Source organism: Mangifera indica, chromosome 11, assembly GCF_011075055.1.
Source record: "Mangifera indica cultivar Alphonso chromosome 11, CATAS_Mindica_2.1, whole genome shotgun sequence".
Lineage (NCBI taxonomy): Eukaryota > Viridiplantae > Streptophyta > Magnoliopsida > Sapindales > Anacardiaceae > Mangifera > Mangifera indica.
The window spans coordinates 11,909,172-11,926,258 of record NC_058147.1 but is presented as its reverse complement, the minus strand read 5'-3'; the positions used below and the strand labels follow the sequence as shown (position 1 = coordinate 11,926,258).

The following is a 17,087-nucleotide window of genomic DNA, read 5'->3' as shown; positions in this document are numbered from 1 at the left end:
CCCCATGCAGTACATAATGTAAAATATCTATAGGCCCCCACACATAACACATTATATACCCTATATTTTCAATTAGAGTTAGATTCGAAGCAAGTTTACAAGCTTTATTAATAAAACTTAATGATTAAATGGTTGTGTTGCTGAAATAAATCGAGTTGTTAATGTAATGGTGTCAACTTAATAATTAAATGGTTGTGCTCTTGAAATAAATCGAAGAAGAAAAGTATTGGAATAAATGGTTGTGAATGTACTGTGGTATCCATTGTCAAACTTCACTTAGCTGAGGAAGAAAAACCAAAAAACAAAAAAGGTGAATGCCTTATGGTTCACTGACAATGGAAACTAAGGGTGGTTCTGGTTTAGTTCATTAGAGTTAACATAGTAAGATGCAGCTTTTCTATTTAAGAAAAATAGAGCCAAGAAACAAAAAAACATACGCTACTAGTGATGTTACGAGCTCCAATGTCCAACTTGGATGAATTAGAAGTAGTTTAGAACTGTTAGAATCATAGGGACAAAGATTAATTTAATTGAATATGTTTTTTTGATAGGTTTATTTGGATTATATTACTTTTAAGTGTTATATACATTTTAATAACGTTTTGTTGTTCTCTTTTTTTTCTTTATTTTCTATTGCGTTTCAAGGTTATGGAATATCATGTTATTCAAGTGGATAGATTCTGATTTATGCTAGTATACTTTGTCGAGATTCTGATAGTGCTCCAGTTAGTGCTCCACCACACTTAAGGGATTTGTATGATTGTCATTAACATAATTAGTGTGAAATGCAGCTTTTTCTATTGGCTGATATATGTATAATTGAAGTCATTTTTTATTATTTTGTAAATGTGAACTTTATAATTTCTTTTTTATTTTTCTTTTTGGTGTTTGGTGGGAAAAGTTAGTAACTACTTTATAACATCATGCAAAGTGAGAAACTACTTTATAATTTGTTGCACACTAGTGTTGTTGACACCAAAATTAATAGTTCCTCATGTACATTTATAATCTAATTGTTGATGATGCCGAGAAGAGACTCTAATTTTGACACAAGCCTCAAAGACAAGCCCTATTTTCAGTGCATGAATTAAAGCAGAAGGCTAATTTGTGTTGTGTGATAGCAGCAGTCTTCCACTCGCAATTTGAAACTCCATTCTGCTAGCAAACTTTAAAAGCCCATTTTTGAGATAACTGAACTTAGGTACCAAAAAGAGCAAAGAAATCAAAGGATGCAGAAGAAAATCGCCAAATTAATCAGAAGAATTTGGTTGCCATATAGAATATCAAAAAAGCACCACAACTCTCTTAATCACTAACCAGACTTGAATCTTCGTGTACTTGTTTGGCAGTTACTATTAAGAATAATTATTCCACGTAAACAATAAATCGAGAAGTAAATGTATCGAAACCTCTCAAGGACCCTCTAGTGATGGATCACAAGAGAGATTCCCTTCTACCAGGAAGGCAGCATCATCATCGAAGTTCAACTTAGCATCAGCTACCACCAACTTCTTACTAGAGACTTCATCAAGGGGATTCATCTCTCCAAAGAAATATGGCAACTTGGTAGTCAAGCCAAATCAACAGAGATGAAGACAAAATCTATAACTTCAATTATATGACTTCTTCATTAATGGATTCACATAAATACAATCACCACTACAATGTTGGCACACACCTTTACACGGAAACTTTAACGTTTGCCAGGGCTCTCTTGATAAGCTATACTCCCCTGGAAAATGCACGTACTCAACAATCAACATCCTGTTGGTTCTTGGGTTGAAAAGGATGGTAGCAAATTCAGGACTTCATGATAATCTTCGTGCTTTCCCAGTAAATCTAATATTATTGAACCTGTGGATGCATCTGGTTTCACATTTCTCTCTTTCATTTTGTGAAGAAGTTCCACCACTTTTAAAGTCTCATTATTCTGCAAGAAACCAGACATAAGCGCATTGAAAGTGACCAAATCTGGCGCAACACCATTTTGCTCCATATCTGAGAAACATTTACTTGCCATTTCTAACTTTCCTTCCTTACAAAATCCATGCATTATAATGCTATATGTAATAACATCTGGAACAAAGCCATTACTATGTAATCTGTTGAACATTTCCCAAGCAATATTGAGTCTCCCTGTTTTGCACAACCCATTAATGAGACAATTGAAAGTTGTGATGTTAGGTTGAATGTTTCGATTTATTAAAGTATAGAATAGTTCAACAGCCTCCAAAACACAACCATTTTTGCAATAACCATCAATAAGAATACTATACGTAAATAATCCATGCATGTCTGACATTACCGTTCATAAAAAGCCCAGATAGCAAGGTATTATAAGCAACAACATCTGGCCTAACTCCCTCTGAAGTCATTTCCTCATAAAGATTCAAGGCTTCATCAATTTTTCGATTCTTGCAATACCATTTGATCAGAGTATTGTAGCTAACTACATCAGGTGTGCATCCCATACTCAACATTGAGGCTAAAAGTTCCTTGGCATCATCAATTTTATTTGTCAAGCATAAACCATCCATCAAAATATTGTAGCTAAAAACATCAGGCTTACACCCCATACTTGCCATGGAATCAAATAGCCTTCTAGCATCATCAATTTGACCTGCCAAGCAAAAACCACTCAAAAGTGTGTTATAAGTTATTGTGTTGGGACAAAAACCTCTATTAATCATTAGTTGGAACAACCCATTGGCTTCGTCCATCTTTCCATTGATACAGAGCTTATCAATTACCACGCTAAATGTCACCACATCAGGTTTTACACCTTCCTCCAACATCTCTATAAACAAAGTTTTAGCCTCCTCCCAATTACATGTATTACACAAACCATAAATTATAGTGGTGTAAGTAATCACGTCTGGATTAATGCCCTTGGTCTTCATTTCTGAAAACAGTTTCTTTGCCTTGTCTACTAACCCATATTTGCAGAGACCATCAATAATTGTAGTATAGCAAACAATATTAGGCTTACAAATGACACCAAATTCACCATTCCCGTTATTCATTTCTTCAAACAACTGAAGGGAAACAGTGACATTACCAGTTCTACACAACCCAGTAATCAAAGTCCCAACTGTAACCGCATCCGGTCTACAACCAACCGAAACCATTTTCCTAAAAAATTCAATGGCCTTCTTAATCTTGCCCGCCATACAAAGACCATTAATCAGATTGTTAAAAGTCAAAGCGTTTGGGTAAAAACCCCTCCTAAAAATACTCCCAAGAACTACAAAACCATCAGAATCGCGTGCCATTTTTCTTAAGCAATCAATTAAAATATTCAAAATAAAGAAATCCGGCAGCAACCCAGCTGAAATGAATCTCGTGTACATCACAAGAAGTTGATAAAAATGTTTTTTCTTAACAAGTGCAGAAAACAAAATACAGAAGGAAGACATAGCAGGAGTTGGGTGCATATGAATCATATAATTGAAGGAATCAAAAGCTTCATCAAGAGAAAAGTTACCTGACCTGCGGTTTACACGAAGGAAATTATAATGTTGAGAATGGTGCTTAAGAGTGGAGATGTGTTTGGGTGGTGATTTGGTGTGTTGATTTTGGGAAACTGAAGAAAGAATAGATGAAGATGAAAATCTAACATTGAAAGATGATTTTGAAGAAACAAGTGAAGTTTTAAGAAACATTTTCAGAGGACTTTTGAGAATTGGGAAGAAGAGTGTTGAAAAAAAAAAACCCTAAATTCTTTTTTTGAAACAAATCAGGTCGATTCGGATTTATCAAAGCATGAACTACATATATAAGACATTTTACTGTCAAACATTTCTTTTTCTATATAGTTTCTCTTCAAATTTCCCTTTGAGCAGCTCTACAAATTTGCATATTTAAAAACAGAAGAACTAACTGATTAAAAGTTAAAAATTATAAGGGAAATTATTAAAAATGGCCAAAATACCCTCCTACTAAGCAAAAATGCGCAAAATTACTATTTTCAAACAAAAATGCCCAAAATCACTATTCTTAAGCAAAAATGCCCATGACTTTTTCTAAAATACCAAAATTACCCTTCCTCTCATTTATATAAACCCTCCTCACTCATTATGAGAGGTTAAATGAAATTTTATTACAATTAGGGGGGCATTTTAATATTAGGGGTTAAATGTCAGATTTTCGAAGAATTTTTCGATGCCATTCTAGGGTATTTCAACTTTTAGAATTTGAATTTTAGTTCTATTTTTTTGAATTTCACCGTTTTACGATATATCGACTCGTATTTTTCAGATTTCTGAAGAATTTTTCGATTGTTGCCATTCTAGGGTATTTCAACTTTTGGAATTCGAATTTTAGTTTCGTTTTTTCTAATTTCACCGTTTTACAATATATCGATTCCTATTTTCTAAATTTTCGAAGAATTTTTCGATTGTTACCATTCTAGGGTATTTCAACTTTTAGAATTCGAATTTCAGTTCTGTTTTTTTGAATTTCACCGTTTTATGATATATCGACTCATATTTTTCAGATTTTCGAAGAATTTTTTGATTGTTGCCATTCTAGGGTATTTCAACTTTTAGAATTCGAATTTCAGTTTCGTTTTTTCGAATTTCACGATTTTAGGATATATCGATTCGTATTTTCTGAATTTTTGAAGAATTTTTCGATTGTTGCTGGATAGTAACATCACTCAAATCATATATAAAATGAAATCAAATACATATCTATATATAATGATAGATAAAATACATCGTACACATACGCACATACAAAAAATATATACATACGAACATATGAAGAATGATAAATAAACAATGAGCTAACTAAATATACATCCGTGAGCTACTCGATATAGTGAAAATACAATTGCGATACTAAACGGCGACGCATAGAGGTAGACGACTCTTAGGGAAAATCGACGCTCTGTGACAATGCCAGACACTCAAAAAAATGTAACATAAACACGCCACAGTCACCGGATCCTAGTCCCTGCTGAGGGACATTCGCTCCATATAAAGCGAGGGAATCACGTCGTGGAGTCTGTCCAGAAGCGGTCTAAAAACTCGTCGCCTCTAATAACACGGGTATGAATGTCAGATACGGTCGCATCCGCTGCTCAAGAGACTCCATATTCCCTAAATATGATACCTCCGAATCGTATACCGTAATCGACCACTCACGAAAATCTATAACTCTGATGACCCAATGTGCGTTCTCGAAGTTTATAGGGATGTAAACCTATAAACAGTGACAAATTTTAGTTAATTATTGTTGTCATCAACCAATTCAATGTAATAGAAATATATATATATTATACCTGATCGACCATCCCCCATGGTTTGTACAACAATCTCGGGATGTACGCTGCCTTAACCATCCTCGTGAAGAGCTCCAAAAACTCAAACTCCTCAAACGGTGTGGTCTGCCAACTCTTCTAAGTCATCTCAATATGGCCTCCGAAGAATGTGTGGGCAGTCGTCCAACGGTGTGAAACAGTCGCACGGTGGTCGTCCCGGTGCTGACGTAATAAAGCCAAAAAAGAATCCACGTACTAAAATGGTATAAACAAGTTCACATGTGTTAGTTATTGATAAATATATCAAATTTTTTCCTGAATTATACAGTATAGACAACTTACATCGTCGGTCAGCTATTGGAGCAACTCTACCACAAACTGCCAAAAACTGTCCTTTGACTTCGACTCGATGAAGTAGACATTATGTGTGTCGGAAGCCACAACTGTGGTGTACCACGTGAGGAAAGATTCCTCACACTCTAAGGCAAAGGATGGAATGGTCCTAAGTTACCGTTTTGCCCTCCCTTTGAGTGGATTTGTATACGGGGTGTGAACCAGCGGACCCTTCCGAACGATCCGACCACGTGTTGTACGAATCAGCTGCATGATCCCAAAAAACAATTAAGTCATCATTCCATCTTACTTAACAATTAGCATTAATCGATTTATTTTACCTTCTTCATGTATGCGGAAGGAGGTTTAGCTGGAGAATCCTGAATCACGGTCAAGTCCACCACGCGTGCTTCCTCGACGGGCTGAAAAATTGTAATTTTGAACTTCTTAGTGACCAATATATACGAATATTTATATACTAAGTATAATTGATATACCTCAATATAGATGGTCTTAGAAACGTCCTCCTGGAAGTTCTCCTCTTGTGAACCAATATCCACTATTTTTTTGGTTGAGCTCGGGATATCAACAAGTAACCATAATCGCTCATCCTAAAAAAGAGTCAAAACATCATTAAATAAACAATATAATTGAAAAGACAACTCGATCAATGTCATTTTTTTAAAAAAGTTAACCTCAACTTCCGGAGAAGGTGTTCGGGGAGAACCCTCAATCGATAATATATCAATGTCGGTTCCCTATATGCATGAAAAGGACAAAATGGTAAATTACATTTCATATAAAATATAATATCTATAATAATTATCATACCTCAAGTGGAGGATCTGAAGCAACTAGAGATCCGATCGGATGGCCTTCATGAGGAAGACCCTATACGAATATATATACCCTATATTAATCGATAACTGAACAATCATAAAAATAAAGTTTCATGGATAAGTGACATACCTCAGCTCGGACAGGTGATGCAGCAACAAAAGGGCTAACCGGTGCCTCCTCCTGGCGACTACCCTAAGATAATAGTAATAATAACTTAATCAGTGACATTTCATATATAACAATACTATAATATAATAACGACATTTAACATTAAATATAAATTTGAAATGTCATACGGACCTCGTGTGACTGATGGGATGGTATTGCGATATCAATGGGGGATGTCGGTCGGATATCGTCATCCCTCTCCTGTACGAATGTAATAATAGTTGTCAGAATAATAACACTGCTATCATTTTTTATAAGTAATAAATTAGAAGTGGTTTAACAACCTGAGCGACGGGGGCTGGATATGTACGCGTGACGATGTCTTCTAGACGAGCATACGATCCTATAATCGAGTCATATCGTCACGTAATCGAGTCATCTGGGAAGAGATGTCGTCACGAAAACTCGATATCTCAAGTAAAATCGTAGCACCCCAGTGCGCTAATGTAACATCTAATGTAGAAATACTGGATGATACGAATAGGGGACACTGCTCGGTGGCATGATGGGTAGACCGGTCTTCTACTCTAGGATGGTCTGTCATCTGTGGGCTCTGAACTACAAGGGAACATATAGGCTGCTCCATAACAAGAGGCTGAATAGGCTCCTTATGTGTCTCAGAAGTCTAGACAGGTACATCTGAAGGTCCTGAGTCTGGAGAAGCCCCGTCTTCGATCACGAGAGGAACCAAAGAAGATGAGGAGGAATCAGCATCGGGTAAACCGGTGTACTCGTAAACCTCAACGTACCATGGTAAACCTGACTCGATCGATGATAGACGAAGAGGGAATGTGACATCCTCCTAATGATGAAGAGATATAAGTCAAAATAATTACAACATATAATGAATTAATCGACTTATTAATTAACGAGTACATACCGGATCACCAGTGAAAATACAACCTATATGAGTCCAACTAGGGACGTCTCGCGTACGCCACCTAACAATCTGTGGGGACGTATAGGGATCAACAAGGTCAATCCAATCGTATAACGTGTCCATGGTCTCATATATCCAATACTACAATATAATCATTTACGATTTAAATAATCCAATTCATATTTTTTTCCAATTAATATATATAATCAATAAATTTAAACTAACCTGAAATGCGAAAGGAAATCCGTAGAGGTCGTATCTACGCATCTCAGGCATCTGTTTGGAGCACACTTTGTCACTCGCCTATGACATAAACTCGTATGTCATCTGCTACACGAGGAACCCTAGGGGTAAAAATTAAACCCGTCCAGATGATCGACCAACTGTAAATAGTCTGAAGACACCTTCTTTCGTCGATCATTCCCTAACAAAACCATATGAAGAACATACAATAAAGTCATCTTGATGGTGTCAATATCGTCATCCCCCCATGGCCTCGACAAGAAAACACGCTCTAGGTCATGATACTACACCTTTAGACAACCTCGAAAGTACGTATCTCTGATCCTATGTCTGGAGGAGCGAGGAATATATGAAGAGATATCAATGCATCGGCTAAACTAAAGACCTGTCACCAAAGCAAACTCAAATGGGCTAAAACGAACATCAACGTCGCTAATCCGAAACCAAAACTCGTCTCTGGCAGAGAATCGATGTAGCTGCCGCAATAGAAATGAATGAACTAATATACCAGAGAATTTGATCTTGGGTAAACGAAGAAGATACCCGAAACATGTCCTCTCAAATAGTCGTAGCTGCTCCGAGGTCAATATAGACATAATCCTAGATAATGTAGTGCGCTATGCACGACATATCAGATCTGTCCAAAAGTGTCTGGACTCATCGGAGATTCGTAGCTCGCTTTCAACACGTCTTCTTTTGCGAGAAATATCCTACGAAAATTTACAAAATTCATTAGTCATTCATAAACAGTTAAAAGGAAAAAAAGGAATTGAAATTCGAATTCTAAAGGTTGAAAAACCCTAGAATGGCAACAATCGAAAAATTCTTCGAAAATCTAAAAAATACGAGTCGATATATCATAAAATGATGAAATTCAAAAAAACGGAATTGAAATTCGAATTCTAAAAGTTGAAAAACCGTAGAATGGCAACAATTGAAAAATTCTTCAGAAATCTAGAAAATACGAGTCGATATATCGTAAAACGGTAAAATTTGAAAAAACGAAACTGAAATTCGAATTCTAAAAGTTGAAAAACCCTAGAATGGTAACAATAAAAAAATTCTTCGAAAATCTGAAAAAAACGAGTCGATATATCGTAAAACATGAAATTCAAAAAAACGGAACTGAAATTCGAATTCTAAAAATTGAAATACCCTAGAATGGCAACAATCAAACAATTCTTCGACAATCTAAAAAATACGAGTCGATATATCATAAAACGGTGAAATTCGAAAAAACGGAATTGAAATTCGAATTCTAAAAGTTGAAATACCCTAGAATGGGAATAATCAAAAAATTCTCTAGAAATCTGAAAAATACGAGGTCATTACATCGTAAAATGTGTCTGAAAGACACAAAAATCGAAAAACTTAATCTCAAATTCAAAAACTACATATTGAAAAATCTTAAAACAAAGAAAACGGATATAAAATTCGAAAACTACACGTCAAGAAACCCTAGATGTGTGAATTATCAATTTACCCCTTGAGAAAATTTTTATTACAAACAGGTCCAAGATTTATCCCTTGCCCCCTCAGTAATTTTTGAATCTTTATCGCCCCTGCAGTTTTAAAATAGTTCATTTTCACCCCAACCCACTGTTATTCGCCAGCAGCCCACTGTTACATGGAAAATTTCAGAAAAGCCTACAGTGGACTAAACTATTACGACCAGATCTTTAATTTTTTAAAAAATCAGCTTAACCCCCCACTCCCACTGTCATAGTGGGAGTGTTCTTCGTCACAGTGGGAAAGCGTCGGAGTGTCGAATGCTTTGGATAGATTTTTCGGCCAAAAATCAATCATTTCGGCCTCCAATTTCAACATCTATCGAATCTACATAGGCTATAACACAAAACCCCTCGATCAATTCAATGAAAACAACCAAGAATCAAAACATATTAAGCATTGTTCAAAATCGAAACCCTAAAGTTTCAAAATATAAGATAAGATAATTGTTATCAATGGAATGAAGGAAATATTTTCATTATTAATTAACAATATATTAATCAAAATTTAACATGTAAACTACCTCACTGTTAATCAAGAATCAAAATTTTTCTATTACATACATTAATAAGGCACTTCATTTTGCATATTTACAATTAGTAATATATTTAAGGGAAAAGGACTATTTCCCACCCAACTTTTAGTCTAACCTCAAAATCATACCTATGACAGATAGAAAACCCAAACACCTACCCATGAACTAACTACCATCCAAATTTTCAGTAAAGGACAGAGGTAAAATCGTTATTTTACCTATAAATCTTAAAACTTTGAAACTGATATCATTTTTCCCCTAGGTTTTAAAAACTAACATTTCAATCCATCCTCAAAGTTTGAAAAGTTTAAATTTCACCTCTAAGGTTTGTTTCCTTCTCCAGCCACCATCATTCTGACTGACGATCGATGCTTTTCATCTTTCTTCCAGATCTGACTATGAAGGACGATGAAGTACAATCATCTAGACTCGATGATAAAACATCATCCTTCTTTTTGAGTCTTCCCATTCTGGATGACAAGAGTCATCCTTTGTCAAAGAAAACTTTTGTTTCTTCCTATCATCTACCAGTTCCCTAAGCCACCGAAAATGAAACCTGGAAAGGGGGAAAAAAGTGAATTTTTCAAAGTTTAATCATGATGGGTGAATGTGAGTTTTCTAAACTAAGGGGTGAAAATGATATAAATTTTTTAAGTTTTAGGGTTTATGGGTAAAATAATGATTTTACCTTTACTTCTAAGTAAAAATTTGGACGATTGTTAGCCCATGAGTGGATGTTTGAGTTTTTTATCTATCGTGGATATAATTTTGAATTTGGACTGAAACTTGGGTGGAAAATTGTTCTTTTCCCTATATTTAATAAATAAAACAATATGTACAAATAATTTTATTAATTTATTTATATATAATGATGTGATATTATGTGAATAAATGATTAAATTGTTTATTTTTTTTATTTCAAAATTATTCAATCAGGGAAAGGACAATTTTCCACCAAAGTTTTAGTCGAAATTCAAAATCATATTCATGGCAGATATAAAATCCAAATAGCTATTCATAGGCTAACTGTAATCTAAATTTTTACTTAGAGACAAGGGTAAAATCGTTATTTTATCCATAAATCCTAAAACCTAAAAACTCTATATCATTCCACCCTCAGTTTAAAAACTCACATTTACCCCCATGATTAAACTTTAAAAAATTCACTTTTCCCCCTTTTGAGGTTTAATCTCTAGTGGCTCAGGAAACTGACTGGAGATCAAGAAGAAGTGTAGGTCTTCTCTGGCTACAAAGGATAATGAAAAACAACCCTTCGTTGTCTAGATCTGAACGACGAAGTGTCGTTTAGATCTGTAAGAAGAGACGAAAGACAATGCTTCGTCGTCCTTCGTCTCATTGTCTAGACATGACGAAAGATGATGCTTTGTCATCCTTCGTCTCTCCTTATAGATCTGGATGATGCTTCATTGTCTAGATTTGGATGATAAAAGGTCATCTTTCATAAAAATTATATTATTGATTAATTATATTTTAACCCCATAACTCTAATAGAAAATTTTAATAGAAGTTGAATGATGAATGAGCATTTGACTTTTTAAAACATTGTGAGTGAGAGTTTGAGGATGGACTAATTCTTAGGTGGGAATAAGTCTTTTGGCCTTTAATTTATTATGAATAATATTTTACTTTCTCTCGGTTTCTTAAGGGAAACAGAACAAACAAAGTGAGACAACCTTTAATGTAATCATGCAAACTTCTAATAAATTTTCAATGTGTAAATATAAATAATTGAGAAAAAGAAAGTTAAAAAAAAATTATCGATTCTCAAATATTTAATGGTAATTGGTAAGCACACTTGTTAACAAATAATCACACTTTTCTTAAATTTTCTGCCACGTAGATAAGAAAATTAAAGCATTGCATGAATCTCATCTTTGAGGAAATATAATTTTGATTTTTATTCATTATAAAAAACACCTACAATCTACAAGTCATACTTTGTTTTTTTTCCCTCTTAAGCACGCTTTAGCACTTTTTCCTTGAATTAAAAGACACAAACAAATCATACTATTTAAAAAATTAAAATAAAAAAGAAAATAATGCAAAGTAATTCAAGTCTATGGAGGCTTAAGCAATGTAAACACTATAGAGAATGGTGGATGACTTGTGCTCAACTTGCATCTAGAATGGTCAACTCATGATGAAGTGACGCCAAAAAAAATAAAAGAAAAGAAAAGTCATCAAAGAAGAAAAAGAATCAATACCGAAGAAGAACATAAAAGCCATTGAAGAAGAAGAATCATCCACATGGTGAGATAAAGTGTCACTATACTAGTGAGATATCAATCTTGGGTAGAACAACAATCCAAACTCAAACTAGCTCACATCACATCCACCCTAAACTATGAGAGACCATGGTCTCAATACTACCAACGCCAATCTCGAAAGGCACTTCCCATTCCAACCTTTCTTTTGTTGTCTTTAACTCAATTCTAGTAGATTGTTTCCTTCATTCATCCAAGACAAACTTTAGAATCATACTTGACATGTTACTATACTTAGTGAGCACACTCTATAGTCACGTTTAGCTTTCTAAGGTTTAAGACCCAACTTTGCTTCAACTTGGTTCAAAATCATGGGTACACTAGAATAAGCGACTCAAAAGACTGAGTTCCAATCTGACATATCTAAACATTGGAATACCTATATTAGGTTGTTGTCAATATGATTTGAAATAAGGTTGGTAACTTGCTTCTTAATATGAAAGGTAAGCTCATGCTCATGAATACTCAAACTAATAGTTTCAAGACGAAAGGCCATGTTGGTTATGTGTTGTTTGTATGTGAAGACGAATGATGATAAAGATAGAATCCATTGACTCGAAAAATATTAGGTTTAGGATATCTGTTGATTTGACCCATATTTGAGTTCCAAAAAAAATGTCGATAAATATTTGAAATCAAAATCTCTAGCCAGAGTATAATAAAAGTTATACGAAAGATATTTGTGATGAAGTGTTTTGAACATATCAATTGACGATTTGTATAGAACTGAAATTAGGACTTTGATGAACCATGAGCCCGAAATTGATCAAGATTAGATGATGGAAAGATCTTATCTACATGAAATGTACGATTGAAGGTATTAGGTTCAATAAAGTGTTTTTTCATCGTAGTTTAGGGGCTATGACACATTGCTAAATGTTTATCATAATCATTGAGTTTTCATATGCATTTCAGATTGTTCAAAAAAAGACTCATGATTATGTCATAGTAAATCTAAAGGGTCACACTAATAAACCAAACTTTTGAGAGTAAAAAGTATATTATTTGAGATTGGCTAGCACCTTTCGAAGGATACTTAACATTAGTATCATATAAAGTGTTACATAGGTACAAAAGTAACATTTTAAAAGTTAAAATGTTTGTGAAGCAGAATTAGGGTAGCTAAGATATATAATTGATATGCATGCATGATTGTAATTTAAATTAAAAATTTAAAGGACCGATTAATAATTTCATTATTGTTTATTAGCCACCAACATAAAAATGGCTCATTAGTTTATCTTAGATGAACTAAGCTCGTTTGAAACAAACTTTCTATCACAAAAACAACATTCCTTTCCCTTTTCTCTACCCCTCGGGTTTGGGTGCTTTTGGCTTGGAGGTGCAACTTTTTTGAGATTTTTTAAAGTGAGAGACTCCTTCCATCATCCTACATCTAAAGCAAAGGAGCAGGTAATCTTCTAACCTTCTCATGTATGTTTCTTTTCATGCTTTGATTCTTGCTTTTATGTATATGCATGCCCATTTTGCTTCATTCTTCTTCCCCATTTATTTCAAAAACTATGTCACTGCTGATCAAGAATTAAAATTTTCTCATCACATACATTAACAAACACTTCACTTTGCATATTTAAAAATAACAATATATTTAATGAATAAAGCTACATGTACAAACAAATATTATCAACTTATTTTTATAAACTGATGTGACAATTTGTAGTTGAATAATATGATTGCTTATTTTTTTATCTTATTTTAACATTATCTAATCACATATTGTTATATTAGATTATACAAATAAGTTAATAAAATTTGTTTTTATACATATTATTTTTCATATTTAATTACTAAAACAATAATGTGTATTTTAAATCTTCGTACATTGACCTTGAAATGGTATTGATACTAAACACGGTTAAAATTCAAAAAATTTTAAAAATATATAGAAGAATTAATTGTTGAAAATATTGTTAGTAACACATCCTTAAACAAATTTAAACTGCAACTTACAAGAAGAAACAAGCCAAAATTATCTAATTTAATTTATTATAAATGTTAAAATATGAATTAATTGTATATTAGAATATTAAAATATCTAAATAATACATAAGTGTATACCTATCATAAATCTTATATAAAAAAATATAATTAATATACAATAATGTAAAAAGGGAAAATATATATTTAGAATATTTGCTAACTTAGGAAATAAAATATTTGGATTATATTCTAATATAGAATATAATATATTCGAAATCTATTCAAATATATTATAACTGAAATAATATATTTGAAATATATTCCAACACACCCCTCAAACTTAAGTAAGCAAATAAAATAGAAAATAATATATATTTTAGTTAGGCTTGCTCACGCTCTTGCTTTCACATATGAAAAAAGTGGAAAGATGAGTTCATTAGTTTGGGTACATTCACACTTTCACTTATGTAGAAAGTGAAAAAATGAGTTTTCAATTCAAATATTGTCACGCTTTCACCTGCTTAGAAAGTGAAAAGATGAGTTTATCAGACTCACGCCTTCACCTATGTGAAAAGTGAAAAGATGAGTTTGCAAACGTGATGTTTGCTTAATTGAGTTTGCAAACTCATCTTTTATGTTTGCAAACTCATCTTTTCACTTTCACTTAGGTGAAGGCATGACAGAACCTAATAAACTCTTCTTCCTATTTTTTACACAAATGACGACATGAGCGTACCCAAACTAAAACTCATATTTCCACTTTCTACATAGGTGAAGGCATAAGTGTGTCCAAAGTAATAAACTCATTTTTTCACTTTCCATATCTGTGGAGATGAAGACATAAGTGAGCTTAACAAAAATGCCAGAAGGATGCTTGTCTTTGATACCATCTAAAAATATGAATAAATTGTATTTTTTTGTATATTAAACTATCTGAATAATACATAATTTTTTTTGTATATTAAACTATCTATCATAAATTTTATATAAGGAAATACAAATCAAGATAATTAATATACAATAATATAAAAATGGAAAACATATATTTAGAATATCTGTTAACTTAGGAAATAATATATTTAGAATATATTCTAATATATAAAATAATATATTCGAAATCTATTTAAATATATTCTAACCGAAATAATATATTTTAACAATAAATAATATTTTCTTTTCTTAGTTTTTTAAGGGAAATAAAACAAACAATCATCTAATTTAATTTAATTTATTGTAATCACGTAAATTTGTAGTAAGTTTTCAATGTATAAAATTAAAAAGGAATTGAGAGTAAGAAAATTAAAAAAAAGTTATATTGATTCCGAAATATTTAACGCTAACTGGTAAGCAAACTTGTTAACAAAGAATCATGCTTTGCTCAAAATTTCAGCCACATAGACAAAAAAATTAAAGCATTGCCTAAATTTCAACTTAGAGTAAATATAGTTTTGATTTTTATTCATTATAAAGAACACCTACAATTTTCAAGGGCATATTAATTAAAAGGCCAAAAAGTTTATTCCCACACAAGGCCAGAATAAATTAGAAGTAGTTTAGAAGTGTTGGAATTATAGGGACAAAAATTAGAAGTAGACATCAGAAAAAATATGACTATGGATGTTATTACTGTGTAACCACACCATATCAGAAAAATATGACTGATGCATATCTTGCGTAGAATTGATCCTTCTTTGTACTAATTTTTAAATGTAGATGTTATAGTTGTGTAACTGTTTTCACAAAGATAATTTTGTGATTATCTAAAACAATAATACTATATGTATACATTTTTTTGTATATAATTTATATGCATAGATAATATATTGCTATATGATTTGATGACTTTGAATTAAAAATAAAATAATATTCAATCACATAATGATATACCATCTATGTATCCAAATTGTATATAAAAATTATGTACGTATAATATTGCTCTTCATGAAAGGAATACTATTTAATGCTAATTTAATTGGTTTACCCTTTCTTTTTCTTTTTTTTTTTTTGATAGGTTTATTTGGATTATGTTACTTTTAGGTGTTATATACATTTTAATAACGATTTGTTATTCTCTTCTTTCTCTTTATTTTCTATTGCATTTTAGGGTTATTGAGTATCATGTGATTCAAATGGATGGATTCTGATTTAACTTTGCTACTTTGCTAGTATACTTTGTCGAGATTTTGATGGTTCTCCTGTTAGTGCTCCACCACACCTAAGGGATTTGTATGATTGCCATTAACATAATTTGTGTGAAATGCAGCTTTTTCTATTGGTGGATATATGTATAATTGAAGTCATTTTTCTTATTTTGTAAATGTGAACTTTATAATTTCTTTTTTATTTTTCTTTTTGGTGTTTGGTGGGAAAAGTTAGTAACTACTTTATAATTTGTTGCACACTAGTGTTGTTGACACCATAATTAATAGTTCCTCATGTACATTTATAATCTAATAGTTGATGATGCTGAGAAGAGAGACTCTAATTTTGATACAAGCCTCAAAGACAAGCCCTATTTTCAGTGCATGAATTAAAGCAGAAGGCTAATTTGTGTTGTGTGATAGCAGTAGTCTTCCACTCGCAATTTGAAACCCCATTCTGCTTGCAAACTTTAAAAGCCCATTTTTGAGATAACTGAACTTAGGTACCGTACTCGTAAAGACTTCAAAAGACTTCATTATAAAGAACACCTTCTGTAACACCCCAAAATTATAATAAAACATATGATTTCAAAAGACTTCAAAAATCGCTTAAATAAAGTCAAGTCTTCAATACAAAGTTTTTCAACCACAAAAACATGAAAAAAAAAAAAATGTTTCAAACAAAACATACAATCAAATAGTTACTAAAACTAATTTATTTATTTTTTCTTTTAGCCAATCTTCCCAGCTAACTTTTCTTATTCTTTATTCCCCAAATGCTAAACAGAAACTCACACTTTATGACATCTTTAATTTGCAAAAATGTCAATGACAAGGGGTAAGCCGTCAACTCGGTAAGCAGAAGCTAAACGTTATATATGCAAACTTAAACATTTAATTCAAATATTAATAAAGAAAATCAAATAAAAGAAGGTCAAACAGAAAAACA

At 32.5% G+C, this 17,087-nt stretch overlaps 1 pseudogene; it reads right to left on the bottom strand.

Annotated features, from left to right (window-relative positions):
- Nucleotides 1–1,329: 1,329 nt before the first annotated feature.
- Nucleotides 1,330–3,751, bottom strand: LOC123229132 (annotated as a pseudogene).
- Nucleotides 3,752–17,087: the final 13,336 nt, after the last annotated feature.